Source organism: Ursus americanus, chromosome 26 (assembly GCF_024610735.1).
Source record: "Ursus americanus isolate L20-20 chromosome 26, mUrsAme1.1.p, whole genome shotgun sequence".
NCBI classification, from domain to species: Eukaryota; Metazoa; Chordata; class Mammalia; order Carnivora; family Ursidae; genus Ursus; species Ursus americanus.
In genome coordinates, this window is record NC_142152.1 from 32,917,522 (window position 1) to 32,939,937 (window position 22,416).

General features: G+C 54.4%; 1 long non-coding RNA gene across 2 annotated transcripts; it reads left to right on the forward strand.

The window, feature by feature from the left end:
- The first annotated feature begins 10,484 nt into the window (after window positions 1-10,484).
- LOC148107713 (uncharacterized) lies at window positions 10,485-22,416 on the forward strand. 2 transcript variants are annotated; one of them, XR_015721727.1, is made up of 3 exons: window positions 10,485-10,810; window positions 19,247-19,374; window positions 19,909-22,416. It is a non-coding gene; the product is annotated as an uncharacterized LOC148107713 (long non-coding RNA). The 2 variants fall into 2 exon arrangements; XR_015721728.1 differs by lacking the exon at window positions 10,485-10,810 and adding an exon at window positions 17,892-18,024.

Sequence of the window (22,416 nt, forward strand, 5' to 3'; positions counted from 1 at the left end):
TGGAACTCGGCTCTTCCAGCTCCTTCCAGAGCTCTGCATTCTACTCTTTGATTTGCTCAATGCTTCTTCCCAGAGGGAGTCTCATTCTGAGCAGCCCTGCCTGTCCACTAACCTGGGAGAGATTTTTTCATAGAACAAATGAGAAAAGGAAATGATCTCAACCTGGGGTTGAGGCTGGGGAGGCCTGAGCGAGGCAGCTGCTTTTCCACACTAAACGTGACTCTGGGCACATTCCTGAGTGGCAGGAAGAGGATCTGGTCCAGTGCCAGCTTCCCGGCCTCCTGCCAGGGCCACAACACAGGGAAGATTTAGGTAGTAGCAGAGAGCCATCTGGGTGCCCAGAAAACCCTCAGGGAAGGTGAGCTGCGAGGTCAGAGTGCCTCTCATTGAACCAAGGGCAGGGCCTGGGGCTGGAGGCATCCATGGTCCCTCTGCCCCGCCCCTGACTTGTGGTCAAGGTCCAAATGCTGACCTTCTACTTGTGTCCTCAGTCTTGTATCCTCAGTAGCACTCACCTCTCTCTCTGAGTTCTTCACCCATAGATTTCATTAATGAAGCTTCCAGAAGATGCATGGACACCACACATGTCCTGTATCCCTGCATCCCAGTGTGGGCGGCAGTGACCAAGGGGAGCCATGCCTGGGAAGTCGTTTGCTCCTTTCTCGGCTCTCCTTCCATGCAAAGCCCCGCTTTGGGACGCCTGGTGGTTACTCCCCTGGAACGTCCACCTTTTCCTCTCATGGAGACCTTGCAGCCCCTTGAGGGGAGGACCTTCGGGTTTCTACTCTACGGACATGGACCCAGAACCCAGGGCAAGAGGTCAAGTGAGGTCACACCGTTTAGTTACCCAGGGGTGCAGATTGTGGAAGGTACTGTCAATGAGAAGTAAAGACTTCACTTTTTTAGCCTCTCTGTCTAATTTTCTAAGTTCTGTTGCGTGTTTGTTTTCTTTAGGGCAGCCGAAGGACAAAGCATGTGTTTTTGAACCAGCAATGTTTTTAGTGTTTTCTTTTTCTCCCTTTCTTCCTGGGAAACAATTCAGGGCTTTCTTTTCATGCTTCATGACCATAGTGACTGAAAAAAAAAAAACTCTGCTTTGGAAAATCCAGGGAGAGTCCAAGTTTCCTAGGGAGGCTGGCCTGGCTGGTGGGGTGCAGGCTTTCTCTCTTTCTTTGGTGCAAACATGGTTGGCCAGTCCCCGCCGGTCAGCCTCAAACACTCAGCCCTTTGTGGGCCTCACGCCCACTGCGGTTTTTAATGTTGTTATGTTTCAGAGTTAAGAATCTGTGGTTTTTAATTGCACCCCAGGATACTACCCGGCTCTGTTCTCAACAACTGCGCCCCTTACAGGCCGAGCGGAGAGACTCAAGGTAAGCTTTGAGGCTCTGTCATGCTGGTAATCCATGAAAAAACACACAGAAATCTGTATTTATTCAACCAGAGATGTCCTAGAAACCTTTGCAGAGAACTAGATATGAATTCTAATTTTAAAATATTATGTTTGTGTAAATTAATATTTGAGTTGGACAAATATACAGAAAAGTCTGATAATCCTGTGCTTTGGGATGTTTTTACTGCTTAAGAGTCCGCCCTTCTTATGGGCTTCCTTGAGTCTGCTCTTGACGCTTACGATCTCTTTTCAGCATCACAGCCAGTGCTCACAGCACACACATTTAGGACAGGGGTCAGAAAAGTTTCTCTATCAAGGGACAAATAATAAATATTTAAATTTCACGGGTCATACCGTCTCTGGGGCGGCAACTCAACTCTGCACAAAGCAGCTATAGGCAAAAGTAAACAAGTGGGTGTGTCTGTGTTCTCATAAAACTTTATTTACAAAAGCAGACTGAGGGCCTGATCTGGCTCTTGGGCTATATTTTGCCAATCCCTCTTTGGAAAAAGGACAGACATAACTGCCCTGTATGGTGAGGAGGTTGAGATGCATGTGAATTAGTAGAAGAACTGCTTAGGGTCCAATGTGGAGAAGACTCAGAGTTGGACATCCCCTCTTGAAAGATCAAGGGATGGGAGAGGGACCACTCAGTGGTCCCAGAGGCAGGCCATAATGAGGGGAAGATACTGGGGGTTTATTTTCATTCATGAGAAAGCAAACCCCATAAACAACAAAGGGGTGAGTTCCCCATCATTAAAGGCATGCAAGCAAAGGCTGGGTCATGGGAGAATTGGGCTGGGTGTTCTTTAATGCCCAATCCTGCTCTTGGAGTCAGAAGTCCTCTGCTTCTGCTCAGAAATCTCCATGGCTCCTCCGTGGCCCCGGTTTTGCTCTGAGCGGATGCCAAAGTCCCCGCAGAGACAGACAGACAGCTCTGCACGTCCTGTTCCTGCTGCCTCCCACTCCTCTCCCTCTCCCTCCACTCCTGCCCTGCTGGCCTCCGGGCTGCTTCCTGAACCCCAGACACACGCTCGCCCAAGTGCCTCTGCTCTGGCTGATCTGTTTCCTGGAATTCTGTCCCCAGCCCTTCCCATAGCCAACATTTATATGGCCAACTGGCATATATGTCACCCCCCAACCCCCACACTCTCTAGTCCTCTATCCTACGTTACTGTTCCCCTTAGCACTTACCCCTGCTTGATATGCCTTTGAGTTTACCTATTTATTTGGCTGACCTGTTTATTCAGTGTACCGATTTGGCTGTGTTCTCCAACTAGAATGTCAGCACCACAAAGAAGGGACTATGGTCTCTGGGTCACTACTGAAGATGGCAGGTTGTATTTTTCAAAGATGGCTGCCACCACACGTCCCACCCCACTGGCTCTTCTTGCAACGTGATTCCAACACTCACCCCTTTGAGTAGTGGGTCTCTGTTCTCTCCCCTTGAATCTTGGCAGGCCTGTGACTGTGTCAGAAGGATGTTGTGTGACTTCACAGATTGGGTTTGAGAAAGTGACCGAGCTCTGTCCAGTTCTGTTGGGATGCCCATCCTGGGAATCCAACCACCATGGTGTGAGGAAGCCCAAGCCACACAGAGGCCACGTGCAGAAGCTCCAGCCAACGGTCCCTGCTGAGGTTCCAGCTGGCAGGCAGCCTTGATCACCAGACACAGGTGCGAGGAAGTTTTCAAAATGGCTCTAGCCCCAACCACTGTAACCACACGATAGGCTCCATGTGGGAATTGGCCAACCCCCAGAACTGGGGTATATAGTCATAGAATGTTGTTTGAAGCCACTAAGTGTGGGGGTGATTTGTTATCTAAAGAACATTCTGTGACAGCACGCTGGTGTGGTGTTTATAACTCCCACGTTCCTCACCTCAGTGCTCTGGAACCCCACATAACACTGTCCCCTTGCTGGAAACCAGCCCACCTCAGACGGGTTCCTGCTGTTTCTGCACGTTTTCCTGGATACTGCCTACCTCGTGTGCTCTCTGGAAGCTTGCCCTGCGGCAGGGGGCACGGTCTGCCCTCTTCTCTGGAGTCTGCTGAAACTCCTTCTTCTGGCCTAGCTCTCTGCTGAGGTCACTGCTGATGTGCTCCAGGCCCCAGGAGGCATGGAGACATGGCTCTCCCCAAGCTGTTCCCCCTCCCTAGAGTGGCCAGCAAGATGCCCTGCATGGAGGCTGAGGGCTCTTCAGTCATTGTTCTTGGTACCGGTGTCCCAGACACTGTTCACCACTCTGGGCACCTGTAACCACCCGCAATGGGAAACAGAGGCACGAACTTGTGTTGAACTCCCAGCTGCCTCCACGTGATCCAGGAGATCTCACCCATCACCAAGACCACTTTAGGCCCTGCAGCTAAAAATGTGAGTCCAAGAAGAGGAGAAAATCCTTCCATCCTCCTTGCCCTGCCCCCCACCTCCGTGACACTCCCTTTTCATGAATGTTCTTTCCAAGATGATTGGCAGCACCCATCCCATTCAAATTTTACCTGGCAAATGTCCCAGTGCCCATCCAGGATGTGGTTCAGCATGATGGTCCCAGCAAGTGATCCCCAGAGAGCCCAGCGCTGGTATTTTCCTGAAAGTCTGGTCTATCTACAAGCACCCAGTTCTACTTCTTTTCTTTTTCCAGAGTCCTCTGGCAGAGGTTGGGGCAGGTTCCCCTGCACCTGCCCTCTCTCGGAGAGTTGGTCAAGGTGCTGTGAGCCAGGGCAGGACTGGGGCTAAAAGTAGAGGCTCCAGAGTAAACCAGACCCAGGTTTTCATCTGCTTTGTGGCTTGGGCCAAGTCGCTTACCCTCTGTGGTCTCTGAAAGGGGGAAGTGGTCTTTCTGGGGCTACCGTGAGGATCAGTGAGGTAATTGCATGGCGCTTGGCACATTGTAGGCTTGCAATCAATAGTGGTTGTCACTCTTGTGATGTGACTTGCTAAGGTCGTGTAGCCAGTCAAGGCACAGACAGCCCTGTGTCCCTGTCTCTGTGCTTCCCCTGGCTGACTGCACCCTGCCTCCTATCATGCTTGCACACTCCCGCTTCCTGGGGCTTCATTCTCTCCTCACTGCCACCACCTCTAGAGAGACAGTACAGGGAGGTCCTCAGGGCCACAAAGCCAGCTCCCCCTGGGGCTTCCTTTCTGGGCTTACAAATCAGAAGTTCTTCCTCTCTGCCTCTGCAGAAAGAAGGTTCCAGAAAAGGAGGACATGTCACCATTAGGCCTTTGACTCAGGGTCAAATGGATCAAGGCTTGGCTGCTAGAAGCAACATGAACTGCTAGAGTACTTGGGGTATGCAACTCTGCCCCTTACTAGCTGTGTGACCTTGGGCAAGTCCCTTTACCACTTTGAGCCTCAGTTTTGTCATCTCTGAAATGGGCATGGTGGTACCAGCCCAGGGCATTGGGTGCTTCTGCCTTGGTCTGGGGCCTCCTCTTCTCTGGAACCAAAGTCTCTTTTACCGCCTCCCTAAAAGAAGTCTCATGGTGATGATGTATACAGGTTTGCTTGCTCTTCACTTTCAAGCACCTTGAGGCCTGGGACCTCTGCTGTGTCCCCTGTTAGTGGCTCCACATCCCGCACAGGACCATATACAAAGAAACCAACCTGTGTCAAAGGAACCGATGTTGACGGATTTGTGACCTCACAGCTCCTGCTAGGACTGAGAGCCCAGAAGAAAAAGGCCCGAACTAGTGCCCCAACCAGGCAGAGGTAGGGGCAGGGGCAGGCCAAGGAGGGCTGCTCTTAGCTCACCTGGCCTTTGGAGAATTCTTAGACGGCGGCCCAGGGGCCAGCCCAGCCTAGAGCACTGCAGGCGGCACTAACTCAGAGGATGACCAGCTGCCCCACTTCCCGGAATCCTAGAGCCCCAAAGGTGCCTCAGCCAGAGAAATGTCTAGATTCCACAGGCCTGAGATGTTTTACTTTCGCCAAGAGTTTCATCTTGTAATCTTTGTTATTCTCGCTGTCATCGTCCAATAAGCTTACGTAATGCTTATGATACACCATGGCTGTTGTAAGTGCTCAAAACATGTGACTTCACCTACTGTACCCACTCTAGAGCATGGGTGCTATTCACTGACCTGGGGCTCAGAGAGGCTGGGTAACATGCCCATGTCATGTGGCTAATGGGCAGAGCGGGGCTCTTTGCTTCCTTCTGAGAGCAGCAGCTGAGAACAAGGTGCAAAAGTGTTCTAGGCCCATCGCCAGGCACAACTGTAAGTTCTCTCCTATGCCACCTGGGGCCTCGTGAGCTTTGGTTTCTTCATTTGTAAATGGGGACAATAATGGCCAGCTCTGGAGGCACGGGGCTGGGTACAGGAAGGAGCTCAGTGCTCAAAATCTGGCCTTCTCTCCTTCCTGTCCACCCCCTGGCCAAGGCTGGCTCCGAAGTCCTCACTGATACATTTCTGCTGGAACAACATTCTGGGGTGGAAGGGGGGTGAGAGCAGGGCCAGGGAGGAGCCTTGACTCCAGGGCTGGCTGCACTGTGGGGCAGCTCGAATGTGCCATCCTCAGGCCAGGGAGCGTGTGACCAGACCTTCCCCTGTAAGGCAGAAAGCCTTGGCTGGCCCCTTTAAAGAACACTTGGCCAGGCTCACAGCAACCCCAGGGCCTGGCCCTGAGCTGTGGGCTGTTTGCCAGGGGAGGGTGACCCCGGGTCAGAAGGCCTCCCCAGGATGGCCCACCCCCACCTTTGAGGAAATCCACTCTGTTCCCCAAAGGATTCCCTGTGTGAGTGTCCCGCTGGCCAAGGTACACAGGGCCTTTGTTTGTGGAGCCTGGGGTGTGGGCAGGAGGGGAGGATGGGGCGTGGGCCAGGAGGAGCACCTGGCCTGGTGGAAGCCCATTGGGCACCTGCCCAGGAGTCATGGGTATCCCTGGAAATCAGTTTCTGGCCCCCAGAACCCCACCCCTGGCCCTTCTGGGTCCTCTGGGTGAGGTGAGGCCTAACAGGGACCTCAGGGCCAGAGAGGCAGAGCCCAGAGTACAGTTTGCCCTTCGCCTAGAGGAAGGGAGCCAGGGAGGGTGGCACTGGCTGAAGGTCACACAGGAGCCCTGGCTGCTGGCCACCATGGGCTGGGCCTGTCACGGGAGGCCTCTCGTGCACTGAGGGCTTCAAGGTAGCCCTTTGACATTCTCTGCAAAGGAGGTGACAGCCTTAGGCATGACTGAGATATCCACAGGGCTAAAGGAAGCTCATTTTATGGCCACCAGGGAGGGTTCCTCACTGGAGGCACCCCCCTTGGCCCCGAAGCATGTACATGCAGAAAAGAAATCCTTTACCTAGCTCTCAGCTACCCCTGGGATTCTGCCCACGGAAGGGGCTTGAAAAGCCATTACTGATTGATTGCAAGCATTCAAAACAAGACCGTGATTTTTTTAACCCTATCTTGATATGTCTTGGTTTGGTAAGACACTAAGACCCTTAAAAATGACTCTGGTTAGGGTTGTTTTCCACCTCTGTGGGCCTGGGCCTGGGGACTTCTGGGTGAGTGGCCGGGCAGCCTCCCCCGACTCCCCACCCACCCTAGGGATGGTGGGAGGGTGGTGAGGAGTCCCATCTGAGCCAAGTGCTGATGACCAGTGTGTGAGGGACAGGTGGACACCTCCCAAATCAGCCCCGTGCCGAAGACAGCCTCTTGGCTGCCAGGCCTGTCTCAGACGGCCTCTCCTCTGTGACCTTGGGCCACAGACCTCTACCCCACTCATCCCCACTCCTGCCTGCGGCCTCAGTGTCTCCACCTGAGCCTTCAAGGGGCTGAGCTGAGTGACCTCTCTGGTATCTTCCAGCCCTGTCCCTGCATGGCAAGGACACCATAACTCGGTCCTGGGGAAGCCCCTCCAATGTGGGGAACTACCTCGAGCCGTCCAGGGCTTGAGCAGCCTCAGGAAGGAAAGAAAATGCTCTTTAAGTTGTCATAACAGAGCGGGCCTCCAGGCACCTCCTGTTTACCGAGGCTGAGTAAATACAGCCAGGCCCTTAGCAACAGGCACAAAGGGGCCCTTGTGCCTCCCGCTCGCCCTCCCTCAGCTCCCGCCCTGAGCTCAGCCCCAGCTGGGAGCACTGCGCGAGGCAGGGTGGCCTGGCTCAGGGCCACCTGCTGGGTGACAGTGGTGGGGGCGCCTGGGGTGTGTCAGGGAGCCAGGTCCCCAGGGGTCCCCGTCTTCTGGAGACAGGAGGTTCTGGCCTATTTCAACATGGCTTGTCAGTCAGGGATGGAGCAGGTAAACCTTATACCCAGGAAGCGGGGGGTTCAAAGTCAGTCTTAACTGTGACAATCTAGGCATGTTATGAAGCCGCCTTGAGCCTCAGTTTCCTCGTCTGTGATCAGAGACTACACCTGCCTCACCTGGCCACCTGGGCACCAAGAGAGATGAATGTGCATTCCGGAAAACCTGCCCCGCGGACAGAGGGAGATGCTTCGGGCCAAGGGGCAGACCAGGAGTTAAGAGTCAAGGATAAAATGTCGAGCACTGGGAACACCCAGAGCCCCCTTTGAACGATGAGGAGTCTCACTGCTGGAAGCCTGCTCTGGGCAGGCACCGGGGGGCAGGCAGAGAGGCCCGTACACCCGCTCCCCAGAGACCCTCACTGTCTGCACAGGGGATAAGGCAGAGGATGACAAAGGGCTGATTTCTGTAGTATGTAAAGTGTTACCACAAATCAATAAAAGGATGACTGGCCTGGTTGAAAAATGGGAAATGATGTGAAAAACTAATTCATAAAAAAATGGCTGATAAACAATTGGGGGGAAAAAAAACCCAACGCTACCAGTAACAAAAATGAAAACAAAAGCAACAGTGAGATTTTCCTTTTTCCCCTCCCATTAGATGATCGAAAGATTAGAAATGTTTCTCTGAGTATTTGAGAGTGGGGGAAATGGGCTTCTTCATATACTAATGCTCTGCCAGTTACTAACTCTGGAGCACTGCCATGAATTTCCCTGGGGCCTCACCTTTCTCATCTGTAAAATGGGCACGACAGCACCCACCTGGCAGGTTTGTGGGAAGATAAATAAGTCATTACGTATAAAGTGCTCAGGACAGTGCCAGGCAAGAAAAAGTGCTAAATACATGGTAGTTATTTATTTGTATTATTACTGTTGGTTTAAAGTATAAATTGGTACAACCTTTCTAAAGGCCAACTTGGAAACACGTATCTCACTTTTAAACGTGCCCACTAATTCCAGCTCTAAGAACGTAATCAGACAAATGAGCAAAGAACGATACACAGAGATATTCACCCAAGTGTGGTTTGTGAAGACAAGACATTGGAAATAATGTAAATGGCCGTGAAGAGGGAACAGAATAATTAGATTGTAAGCCACCTCTCCGATGGAATACAGCCCAGCAGTGAGATCAGATTGGGTAGACGTGTTCGTATTGATGTGGAAAGTTCTACATGTCACACTGATGGAGAACAAAGCAGGTCATGTGATGTCTGATGCAAAAAGATGGCATTTCTGGGAGAGTGTAAACAGATTTGTAGGGTGTCCGAGCCCTGTAGGACGCGTGCCAGGATATTCCCCAGCGTGCTAGCGGCAGTGTTCTCTTAAGGTAGCTGGTATTTTCTTCTTTATACCTTTTATACTTGTTTATACAAACAAGTATAAAGTTGTTTTTAAAAAGTTTATTAAAGCTATTTTTTTTTTCCGATAACGTTTAAAGGCCGTTAAGTGCTGAATGGAAACATGGCCCGGTCTCTGCAGCTGGACACGGCCCAACGCGTGGAGGGACTTCAATCGGGAGTCGCCGTGGGGACAGGAAAGGTGTAGTCAGTCCTGACGCGGGGAGGGGGAGGCTCCATCGAGGGCAGGCACAGAGGACAGGGAAGGGCACAAGGTCAGGGCCAGCAGACACTGCTTGTGGTCAGGACTCTGGAGGAGTGCGGGCGGGGAGGGACGAGGAGCGGTAGTTCGAGAAGTAGATGAGGCCAGGTCACGGTGACCGGAAGGCCAGAGGCAGGGTGTGGATTTTATTCAGAAGGGACAGGGAGTGGGGGCAAGGCATGGGTCCCGACCTGGCGTCTCTGCCCTCTTTTGGTGGCTGACGTTCGGGCCTCACCGCTCTGGGCAGGGGAGCCTTGGAAGGGAGGGGACAAGCTTGCGGAGGTAGGGGGACCCTCACACACCACCAGGTTCTTCCTGCTTGAAGCCTGCCGGGGCTGTGGCCGTGACCGAGTCTCTCCCGCCCAGTAGAGCCCGAGCCACCCCGTGATGCACGAGGAGAGTTGTGTACCTGCTGGGACTCAGGGAGCCTGAGGAAAGGGCTGGATCGCCATGGTCAGCAGGCTTTCCCATCCCAGAGCCTCACAAGGACCATGGGTCACCCCCAGAGCCATCCGATGGCAGCCCAATTAGGAGCCACAGGCTCTCCGCCAGGACATCGTATAGTTCTGGGAGCTCCCAGGCTCCAGGCTCCATGTTCCAGCCATTTCCCTAGTTGGCCAGAGTCGCACCATGGACATTTTGGGGTTCAGATGATTCCATGTGGGGTTTGTCCTGTGTACTGCAGGATGGATAGCAGCGTGCTTGGCCTCTACCTACCCCTGCCAGATAGAGTGACCCAAGTGTCCCCCACCTTCCCCGGGTGGCACCATCGCCCCCAGCTGGGGGCCAGGGCTTCATGGGGACCTCCGTGGCTGCCAGCCCCTCTCCAGGACTGAACACGCCTCCAGGGCTGGGTCTCCCCAGCCCCAGCCCGAGCCCGGTGCAGGGAAGGTGCTTCAGTTGGTCGTGAAGGCTGAATGCAAGCTCCAGCCCCGCCTGCTCTGGATATCAGCCCGCTTCTCCCCACAGCACTCCCCGTCTCTCCCCTGCAGCGGGCCTGCCTGGCCCAGGACGCTGAAAGCCTCCTTGTGCCCTCCCGCCTCTCCCAGCTCTGGTGTGCAAGTAGCCAGGGTGGAAGGAACCAAATCCTTTGAATGCCACAGCCTTCGGTGGCCTTTTCAGACAAGGGCCCCTCATCACCCTGGCACATGGGGAAGCCAGCTGCTGACACGCCCGCGGTGGGGACTTCTCCTTAAATTACTGCACAGGCGTCCTTCCCGCCCAGCCTCCCCTGGCACTGGCTGTCTCCGAGGGCAGGGCCACCCAGAAGTAGCGCTGCGTCCTTCACACCCCAACGCACTTCTGGGGGGCTAAGCTCTCAGAATAGGAGCTGAAAGCGTGCTGCAGCTGGTGTGCCTCTCCAAGGGTGGGGAGGAGACCGCCGGGAGGGGTCCTGCGCCGGCACAGCCCCATGAGAAGCGGGCCTCGTGTGGGGCTCCCGCAGCCAGCATCCCGGGGCCAGGATCTGCACCGAGGGGGACTTGTTTCCATCTCAGACTCGGATCTGGAGGGATTCTGTCCCATGCAATGCTTGGAACAAGGGAGCTGCGGGGCCAAGCAGAACGCAAGAAGCCGTTCTGTCAGGCAGGTGGGTGGCAGGGCCCGGAGCATGTCGAAGGAAGGAAGCCGGTGACAGCAGCCAGGCTGGAGCAGGGCGGGTAGGGAGCTGAGAGCGCGAGCAGGTGCAGGGACCCCCCAGGCTGGGCATGCGGGGTGACACGGCCTTGTGTTGGGAAGGGCTCATTCCCGGAACCCACGGCCTGGACCAGAGCTCACAGAGCTCGCAGGGCCCCAGCAGAACTCAAAACGAGGGCGGGCAAGTCTCAGGAAAAGGCTTGTCTCAGGTCCCCAGAGAGGAAAGGTTGGATCCTGCCGACCAAGCCTCACTGTCCGGGCTCAGTCGTGACTGTCCCTCCTCAGACCGTATTCGCTGAAGGGTGGACAGACTCACTTTTATCCCAGAATGTGCCCGGCAGGCAGCCAACCTCAACAAAACCATCTTTACAAAGTGTCGCCCCCTCCGGGCTTCTCAGCTCCACGCGGTCCCTGGGGCCGTGGGGTCCACGGAGCGGGGTCACAGCAGAGCATCTGGGCTTCTAAAGGACTTCCTGTTTTTCCGGAGTGAAAGGGGATTCTGGGGCTCCCCGGTGACATCATCGCACGCAGGCAGGCAGGCGCTTCGGTGAGGGCTGGTGAGGAGCGCGGGACCCTGGCAGGCATGCTGCTGCTGAATGTGGCATGGTAGGAAGGAACAGAGGCCCCAGCACTACACGTCTGGGTTCAGGGATGCTGAACATTATGACCAAGATTCTGGTGCCTGGGTGGGCACCACCAGGTAAACGGCCCTCTCCTGCTGCCGGCAAGCTGGCTTCCGCCACAAGCCTGCTCCTGCCTGGGCTCACTACCTTTATGGGTACAGCTGCATTGGAATTTGGGGTCCCTTTCCCTCCTCCCCAGGGACTTTATCCGCCTGTGCCTTCTGTGTCTTCTGTCCTCACATTGCCCCCTGGAGGAGGGATGGAGGTGGAGCTCATGGCCAAAGGGGCACAAATGCCAGGCATTTTACCTGGTCCTTCCCCTCCTCTTCTTGGCCATCAGAATTCTGATTTGGTTCCAAACAGCAGAGTGCTGGGGCCCCGGGGGATAAATCTTGCCTCACTCATGGTCCTGTGCCCCTTTGCCAGGTTCTCTTTTTCCTGGCCTCCCCTGTCGCTCTAGATGGCCAATGACCCAGTTCCAGGCAATAAAATATAAGGGAAAGTCTGTGGGGAGGGAGGAGGTGGGGACTGCGAGAGCTTTTGTTTCTTCATAAAAGGGGCGGGTATGAAAGGAGAGTTCCCTTTGGGCACCTCTCCTCTTCTTTCCTGCTGGAATGCAGACATGATGGCCAGAGCTACAGCAGCCATCCTGCGACTAGGTGGCACCAGGTTAACACTGAGGCTGATGGGCAGAGAGATGGAAAGAACCTGGGTCCTTGATGACCTCACAATGCTGCAGAACCACCCAGAAGTCCCCTATGCCCAGGGTCCTTGTACAGCAACTACTGTACTTGGGATTTAGCTAGATTCTTATACTTGCAACCGACCATGTTAGGGAGGCGGGGAGGTGTGACCTGCTCAGTGTGAGTGTGTGTAAAGGACCTAACATGGTGGGCACTCTCACCACCATGTGTGTGTGCTTACACATACGGACATGTGCGGATGGATGACGGATGTGTCGTGTATATGTACACGGGACCTCTGGGGTCAGAGTGTGATTTAAGTCCAGGTGCTGTGACTTGATCCGTGTCCTTGGGGCTCTTCCCTACCCTCGCTGAGGTGCGGCTTCCGTCACTACCGGGGAGAGTAAGGATGACTGACTACCTTGGCAGTTAATAGTCAAGCGTCAAGATAACCCAGAGGTAGGGCAAGAGCCCTGGCTCCACCTGGCAGATGGAGAAACCGAGGCTCAGAGAGGTTAAGGGATATGCCAGAGTCCTGAGCCAAGCTGTGGCAAAGTGGGGACCTGAAGGGACATAGGTAGGGGGTGTGTGTTTGTGTACAGGGACGCGTGTGCAGGGGTGTGTGTGCAGAGTGTGTGCAGGGGTGTGTGTCCAGGGTATGTGCAGAGGCATGTGTTTGGTATGCGTGCAGGAAGTGTGCAGGAGTGTGTGTGCAGGGGTGTGTGTCCAGGGGCACATGTGCAGGGTGTGTGTGCAGGGGTGTGTGTCCAGGGTATGTGCAGAGGCATGTGCTTGGGTATGCGTGCAGGAAGTGTGCAGGGGTGTGTGTGCAGGGTGTGTGTCCAGGGGCACATGTGCAGGGTGTGTGTGCAGGGGTGTGTGTCCAGGGTATGTGCAGAGGCATGTGCTGGGGTATACGTGCAGGAAGTGTGCAGGGGTGTGTGTGCAGGGTGTGTGTCCAGGGGCACATGTGCAGGGTGTGCGTGCACAGGGTATGTGCTGGGGTATGCGTGCAGGAAGTATGCAGGAAGTGTGCAGGGGTGTGTGTCCAGGGTGTGTGTAGGGGTGTGTGTGCACGCAGTCACGCAGGCCAGTCACATAGACGCTCCCAGACTCCCAGGCTCCAGCAAGGCCGTCCCTGTGCGACACACAGCTCCCTCTAGCTCCCTCCAGCTCCCTGGGGCCCCGGGGCCTCCACAACAGCAGCCTCTGCTCCCTTCTCCAAAACAACTTCATCATCGCACGGGCAACAGCTCCCCCGGGATGGGTCACCTCCCTCCTGTTTACCACCTGCGTGGGTCTCCCCCTGCCGGGCTGCTCCAGGCTGCCACTAGCCAGCGTTTTCCAGGCCCCAAACCCTTTCCCTCCTAGCATCTTCGAGGGCCAGCTTTGGTGCAGCTGCTCCTGAGAAAAGCTTCCCTTTCCTTTGCTGCCAAGAACCCCAAAACAAGGGGGCCTTCCCAGCCTTCTCCAGCTGGACAGCCTGGGGGGCAGGGGTGGGGACCTGTGTGAGACAGAGGAAGGCAAAGGAGGTCAGAAGCTCACAGGGGTGGTTCCAGGCTCCTCACCCCACCTGAATTCTCTTCCTTGTCCAAGCAGATCTTTCAGGTTGCCCTGAAGACAGAGGTCCACTAGGACCTCAAGCTCCAGTCCAGAGGTTGCCCAGTCATGGCAAACATGCTGGAAACCATCCTGTTCCCACCTTACCCTGAAGGGTGCCTTTCTCTTCCTCCCTACTCCTTGTCCTCACCTCTTCTTCTGCATCTCTGGTGGAAGGAGATACCAGCCCCTCACCACCATCTGAAGCTTGGAGTCGTCCCACTCCTGCGCCCACCTATCTCCTCCAGTTCCTGAGCCACAGGCCTCACCTCTATGGTTTTCTCACAACAAACACACTGTCCTGTTGTCCTCCCCACCGGGGAGTCTTTGATCCAGCTTGAGCCCTGAGCCAAAAAGTCATTAAAAGAAAGTACAGCCAAGGAGAAGAAAAGATTGCTCTTCTGACAGGACAAAGCCAAACACTGTCACATGCCAGGTTCACTGGCTTTCTCCCAGGAACTCGGAGAGAACTTCTGGGGGTAGGGGCAGGGTGAGGGCCAGGGAAGGAGGCAGGAGAGCAGTGGCTGTGGACAGGGCCTTGCAGTCCAGCTGGGGTGCAGAGCCCAGCTGCATTCCTGCCTTAGCCTTGAGCGGGCACCCAGCCCCTTGGGGACGGCCACCTTGCAGGGGTGGCTGCCTTGGAGGCCTGGCACAGAGCAGGCCCATGTGAAGAGGGCCTCCTGAGGCCTCTGCTGCTTCCCACAGCTCACAGAACTGTTTGAGAGGGGACAGTCACCAGACAGGCGACCAACTGAGCTTGGGAGGAGTGAGCTGCCTGACATCGCGGTTGGCACACGCTTGGCTGTTCCCACATCCCCTGAGGTCCCCATGCCTGCCCCCCACCTGGCTTATGGAAGACAACTCAGCAGTAAGGATAGCATCCTTCAGGAGCCTCACCTTCGCAGTCCCCAGCTGGAGAAACCGAGGCCCAGGGCTGGAGCTCTGGTGGGACAGGGGCAAGAGCAGAACCTGGCTCTCCTTGCATTGCGCCTCGCTGAACGGCACAGCTGATGCTTATTGGGGGCTTACTGCACGTGGGCTCGTGCTCTGAGTTTTCAGTCTATGATCCTATTTGGTTTTTATGACAAATGGATACATTAGGTGCCTTTATTATCCTCCCATTTACAGATGGGTGAGCTGGGAGGGCAAGAGACAGATCCAAGGTCACCCAGTGGACACACGGTGGAGTCGGGACTCGAACCCAGGGCAGCTGACTCCAGTGTCCATGGCCATGGCCTCCTAGGAGGGCCTCCTGTTTTAAGTGCTTTGCGTGTATTCTCTCAGATCCTCTGTTTCTTCTACGGGGTCTCAGGCCGAGCACCCCGTTACTGCACAGCTCAGCCTGCAGCGTCTCAATTGGGAGCCAGGCCCGCTGGGTGCCTACGATGAGGCAGGTGCACTGCAGAGGAGCTCCCGTGCCCGTCCCCGTGGGCCCGGGGCTCGGGGAGGGGCAGGGAATGGCGGTGTCGGCTGTTCTCAGGGGAGGGGAGCGGAAAAGAGGGGGAGGGCGGGAAGGGGTGGGGAGAGAAAGGGTGCCTCAGTCAGTCCTCCGCACAGCCCCGAGTCAGAGAGCCTTGTCACCCGTTTTGCAGATGAAACCAGGGGGCATTACTTTGGCCAGAAGCACAGCAGTGAGGGAGAGTCCCTCCCAGACCTGCTGGTTCCAGGACCAGACTCATCCCCTTGCCCCACTTCGTCATTCCTTCTGGCTGTGGGGGCAGGGCCCAAATTACACCCTTTCCTCTGCCCTGATAGACTTGGTGCCCAGTGCTCTCAGGGAAAGCTCCTGGCTCACCTGTGATGCATCCTCCTGGGGGGAGTTGGGAACGGCTGTGCAGGAGGCCCCCTCCTATTGGGGTCCTGAAGCAGGGGCAGAGCGTAGACCCCCCAAGGCTGAGGACCAGGGGGCCCCGGGAGGAGATGACAGGAGGAAGAACCCTGGGGCCTGGGCCTGGGCGCACCCTGGACAGCTGAGTACCCACGGGCCGGCCGAGGGTCCCGAGTCTCCTGCATTCATCACGTCGTCCCCCCTGCCCCTGACCCCTGCGGAGGCTCGGGGTTTTCTGTGGGGAGAGGCAGTGAGAAGTGCTCTCCTTTCCAGAGATCTTGGTGGAAAGAGCAGGGGGTGCAGACGGTCCTGGCTTCCCATCTGCCCCAGCCGCTCCTCAGCCATGTGGCCCTGGGTACGGTTCTCAGCCTCTCCAAAGCTTTGGCCTTTCCACCTGGCCTAGGGCATGTATTCCGCTGTTTGTGGGGCCATGACAGAGTCCCACAGACCGGGACTTAAACAACAGACATTTCTTATCTCACGGGCTGGAGGCTGGAAGGCCCTGGTCAAGGTGTCAGCAGGGCTGGTTTCTTCTGAGGCCCGGCCCCTGTCTGGGGTCTGACACACATTATCACAATGTCCCTCACAGCTCAGGGGGTGCAACCTGCAGAGCCCGTGGAGATGGAGGGTGCTTGGCTCAGGTGGGCCCTCGGTCGGGATGTGGCCTTCCAGAGCCTGTCCTGTCCTCTACCACAGGAAAGGGCAGGCATGCCCAGTTTCTAGGGCCCGTCTGCACCCGTGGACCAGCGGGCACAGCCCAGCACTAGAGGGGACAGGGCAAAGTAGTGGAGCGCTGTACTTCCCAGATGGGGAAATCAAGGCACAGAGGAGCCGCGCAGGGTACCCACGGCCACACCACGGCAGGGGGCTGAAATGCACCAGGGCTGGAGGCCCGGCCTAGGGAGAGGTGGCGCCCCGGGGAGCTGAGGGTGAGGAGGTCCCTGGCTCCTCCACCACGAGCTCTTGGCAGCCTGGCTCTTGTGAGGTGGGAGACAGGAGGTGGGCCTGGCCTGAGCAAGGGGAGGGGCCCTGTGGCCCCGGTCCACGGGTCCATGGCCCCTGCCCGAGGCCCTGCTCAGCCAAGCCTCCACTTCCTGAGCCGGCCGCCAGGACAGGCTGGGCTGCTGAAACCCTTCCTAAAAAGGAATTGGGCTGTGATGGCCCCGGCTATTTTTAGACAATTGTGTTGAAAAATCCCCAAAGTACATGTAGCATCATGCCTTTTTTTTTTTTTTTTTCTTCAGGGAGTAGAAAGAGAGGGAATAAGTGGATCCCTCCTTCCATTGGGAGGGACCCCACAGAGTCCCCTCCTTGGAGGGGCCGTGGCCAGGGCCCTGCAGCTGTCTGGCCATGAAGTTTAGGAGCTCAGAACTTTGGGCCAGGAGTAGGGCTCACACTGTCCCCCACCTGACCCTGGGCTCTCAGAGGGTGCGGGGCACGTGGGATCACCCTGCACTACAGGGGAGGAGACTGGGGCCATGCTGTTCTTGTCCCCCTACTCAGGCTTCGTGTTTTTATTTCTTTTTTTATGTATTTATTTTTAAAAGATTTTATTTATTTATTTGAGAGAGCGAGCGAGCATGAGCAGGGGGAGGGGCAGAGGCAGAGGGAGAAGCAGGCCCGACATGGGGCTTGATCCCAGGACCCTGGGATCATGACCTGAGCAGATGCCTAACCGGTTGGCTGAGCCACCCAGGCACCCCCACATTTTTACTTTTAATTTAATTTAATTTAATTTAATTTAATTTAATTTTAAGTTTATTTATTTACATAAGTAATCTCTAAACCCAACATGGGGCTTGAACTCATGATGTGTGTTCAAGAGTCACATGCTCCCACCGACTGAGCCAGCCAGGAACCCCAGGCTTCACTTTCTTAAAAAGCGGCTTTATTGAGGTATAATTGGCACAGAATACACGCATATATTTAAAGTGTACAATTTGATATGTTTTGACACATGCATACACCCATGGAGTCATCATCACAGCTGAGGTAGTGAACGTACCCATCATCCCCCGCTTTCCTTCTCCCCTTTGTGACCCCTCTCACCCGCCCCTCTCCAGCCGCCTCACCCCCCACCTGCCCCAGGCAACCACTGGTCTGCATTCTGTCACCATAGATGAGTTTGCATTTTCTAGAGTTTTCTGTAAATGGAATCACACAGTGCGTTCTCTTTTGGCTTTAGCTCATCACTGTTATTTCGAAATCCATCCACGTTGCCCTACGTCTCAACAGCTCCCTCCTTTTTCTCCCACCAGCACCTCATTGTGGGCTATTCCACTCTGTTTATCCATTCATCTGCTGACGGCCATCGGAGCTCTTTCCAGTCTGGGGTTTTTATGAGGAAAAGCAGCTCTGAGCATTCCTAGACAAGTCTTCGTATGGACAGATATTTCCTTTTCTTCGGGGACATACCTCGGAGAGGAATCCCTGGGTAATTGTCTGTTTCACTGCTTTCGAAAGTGGCTGTACCATTTTGCAGCGCCGCCAGCAGCGCAGAAGGGCTCCGATTCTCCACATGCTTGCCAACACTTGTTGTCTGTCTTTTTGAGGACAGCCATCCTAGTGGTGTGGATGGTGTCTCCTTGTGGGTTTGATTGCATTTCCCTCATGACTAATGGCGTGGAGAATCTTTTCCTGTGCTTGCTGGCCCAGATCTCACTTAAAAAATTTTTATTTTGGAATAATTTTAGCTATACTGAAAAATTGTAAAGATAATATGGAAACCCCTATACCCCTCATTCAGTTTCCCCTAATATTAACCTCTTCGATTACCTGGGACGTGGCATCACTAAAGAACCAACACTGCTATGTTATTAAGGGTTGAACTTCAGACTTTGTTCAGACATTGCTAATTGACAACATTAGTGTCCCTTTCCTATTCCAGGATCCCACCCCGGAGCCCACACCACATCCCATGTGGTGGTCATGTCTCTGTGGAAGCCTCTGGTTCCTGTCAGTTTCTCAGACCTTCCTTGTTTGTCTTGTTCTTGACGGCTTGAGGAGCATTGGTCAGATACTTTGTAGAAAGTTCTTCCATCTGGGTTTTTCTGATGTTTTCTCATGAGTAGACTGGGGTTATGGGTGTGGGGGAAGCAGACCCCCTACGTGAGGTGCCTTCTCATCCCATCCCATCCCATCCCATCCCATCCCATCCCATCCCATCCCATCCCATCCAATCCCAACCCATCCCAACCCATCCCAACCCATCCCAACCCATCCCATCCCATCCCATCCCATCCCAACCCATCCCATCCCATCCCATCCCATCCCATCCCATCCCATCCCATCCCATCAAGGGTACATGCCACCCACGTGACTTACTGCTGGTGACATTGGCCTCAATCATGTGGCTCAGGTGGTGTCTGGCTGGCTTTCACTACTGTGCCATCAGTATTTGTCCCCTTTCCAAACTCTGCTCTTTCGGTGCGTGTCATTGAGTCCAGCACAACCTCAAGTGTTCAAGGTCCTGAAGCCTCCCTTTTATTTGAGAATCTTCTATGCCCGGTACTTCACACTGACATGTCACTTAATCCCCAGCTCTACCACTGCCCCTTCAGGAGAGGTCCCAGTAGTCCCTAAACTTGGTAATGTTTAAGGTTTCCTACAAAGGATCAGGGATCATTTAGTGAAGGCTTTTCTTGCCCTTTTTACAGATAAGGAAACTGAGGCACAGAGGGAAGTGACTCATCTGTATTCACGCCACTGTCAGAAGGAAAAGGATCTCAGGGCCCCGGACCAGGGCAGAGATGCGGAAGGATGCCATGGCCCAGAGTAATGCTCGGTAGGTATTTATTGGTAGGTGAGGTGAGTATATGTTGAATGCATAATAAAGACACCCATAGGCGATAAGGTTTCTCTGTGGACACCACAGACACCTGTCACCTCCTAGTTACCTCCACAAACTGGGAGCAGGAATGAGCGATGCCGAAGGGTGACAACCCCACTCTCCCCTGCTGGGAGCCTTGAATGCCCAGGTCATACGGCCGAAAGGCTAGAGGAAGGCAGACGTGGGGCTTCCACTGGCTACAGAGGACCCTCCGAGAGGTCAGTTAGGAAGTGGAACACCCATGGTGAGCAGACGCAGTCACATCTCCATGTGAGAGAGTCAAAGGGTAGGGTAGTTTATCATACATATCGAGGGCGTGGTTTTTGCCCTGGTTCCTGCAGGGAGGCAACGGAATCAGGTGGCTCCTGGATGGACCACTGGTTGTGCTCTTTGGCAAGTCACTGGATCACTCTGTCTCAGTTTTCCCATCTATAAAATGGGGATAATCACCGCATCTACCTTTTGTGTTACTTTTAATTACTTTAATAGACGTCCGCAAGCTCAGTGCAACGCAGATATGTCAACTTTGATGTACACCTGGAGAGGCCTGCTTAACATTTAAAGAAGTCGGATCCGGAATCCACACTCCCGGGCTGGCTGGTTAGCACCTGAAAGACTCTAATCAGAAGCCCATGGTCTAAGAGGCGGTTCTTACCTGCTTATCATTATGTTATCTTCCATCGGGTCCAGAGGGTTTGGGGATGTCCTAATGAGTACAATGGATACGAAAAATGCTCTTTTGGGGGGGGTGTTAAAGTGTGGGTTAATCCACAATTAGCGTAGATTGGATAGCAAGAGTGTATGGGCACCTCTAAGGTAGCCAGCCCTCCAGGGGTAGCCCAGGACCAAAGACTCGATCTGGTTCTGTGTCCAGGCGCTTCTGATTCCGTTGCCCGATCTGACCAGGAGGGAAGCTGACTTCCGAATCTCACCATCAGAATCTTGTTGTGCCAGCCCTTTCCTGGGAGTGCTGCACGGTGCCTGAGATGCCCGAGAGCTGGGACCCCACCCCACCCAGACCACGGACCTGCTCTGACACCTGCTTGCTGAGGGCATGGTCTGCCTGCGCTTCGAAAGGTGGGCTGTGGGGCAGGAGCCCAGAGCCCTCACTGCCCTTAACGCTGGGCCCCCGCATAGAGCCGCCAGCAAGTCGAGCCGATCAGCCGAACTTCACGACGGAAGTTCACAGACCACCTCATAGAACTGTGCGGGTTTAAAGGAGGTAATCCACGGAAAGTGTGCAGGGGGTTCCCGTACAAACCAACGTTCCCCCTAGAAGTCTATCCTGAGAGAGATCATCAGCAGGGCTGGGGGGGGAACTGTGAGTATGTGAGTGGCTAAGAGTGTGAATTCTAGAGTCAGGTGACCTGGGTTCGACTCCTACCACAGCGTCACCCAACCTTGGGCAAGTTTCTTTAGCTTCTGAAGAAGCTTTCGTTCCTCATCTGTACCGGTATCTGTGGCAACGGTATCCACCTCAGAGGCTTGTCATGAGTATTGGAGGAGTTAATCCGAGTACAATGCTTAGATCAATGCCTGGGGCATAGTACAGTCTAGTAAGTGCGAGCTAGCCTTCATCACGCTGCCACGAGCGGAATGACAGCGCTCAACTACTTCAGGGGCCGACAACAGGGACACGCCGGACAATTGACAGTACGTCCGTGGGATGGAAGTTTATGCTGTCTTTAAATCATCTACCGAGTTCAATGACAAGGGCCTATGAAGTGAAAAGGTCTATAAGTATTATAGATAGTCAACTTCCCACTTCATTAAAAAATACCCTGATAGGAAAATGCTGGAAGGCAATAGGCCAAAATGTTGAGAGGACAAACACTAGATGGTGAAATTTAATGACTTTAGTCTTTTTATCTCTGAGACCGTCCACCGGCAAAATCATGGCCCTCGGAGATGTCCACGTCCTAATCTTTGGAGTCTATGAATAGGTCACCCTCCGTGGCAAAAGGGACTTTGCCGATGGGATTAAATCAAGGCTCCTGGTATGGGGAGATTATTCTGGATCATCCAGGTGGGTCCAAAGCCATCACAGGTCCTTACGCGTGATAGGAGGAGGCAGGAGTTGGGGTTGGAGAAGGAGCCGGACACAGAAGATCAGAGGTCACAGTGATTCACTGCTGGCTTTGAAGGTGGAAGGAGGCCACAGACCAAGGAACTCGGGCTGCCTCTAGAGGCAGAAGGAATGTGGCCCTGCTGATCCCTTGATCTTTGTCCCGTGAGACCTATTTCAGATCCGATTTCCAGAACTCTAAGCTAGTACGCGTGTTGTTTTGGGCCACTACGTTTAGTGGCAATCCTATTACAGCAGCAACAGGAAATCAATACAGACGGTATGTATTTTATAATTGTAAAAGAAAAGAAAAAGGTGTTTTTTGTTTTTAATGTTGTGAGTGAACTAGCTTCATTTCCACACGGGGCTGTGTGTCTGCCAGGGGCTCTGTGTCCACCAGGGCAGACAGGGACTGCCCAGGCTCAAGACGCTGCTACCGTGAGAAGTTTGTCAAGTATCTTCCTGAAGTTGAAAGCCAGAGAATTCATGACACTGCACCGAAGAGTCCTGTTGTCTTTGAATTCTACCTGGTTTCTTATTTAACTTTGTAATTTTTAAGACCACTGTTGGCTAAATAAAAATCTTTAGGAAAGGTAACATATATATATTTTAAATAACCTAGTGAATTTAAAGGTGATCGCACGGTTTCGTCTTAATGGATGCTTTCTCCCCCCGGTGCTCAGACCGGCCGATCCCGGCTGCCAGCCAGCGCGTGGGCCGCCCTTGTGCGCGCTGCAGAAAGCCCAGAACCACAAGCTTGTTGGCCACGCTTGGCTCTCGGGAAGTCTGCAACAATCCTCTTTGAGCCAGAGAAGCCTAGGCTCCGACATCTCTGCCTGGCGGGCCCCTTCCTGTGGCTCAGTGTCACCACCTCACAGAGGTGTCCCCTGACCCCCCCAGGCTCAGGCAGCCCTCTACCCATCACTTAGAAC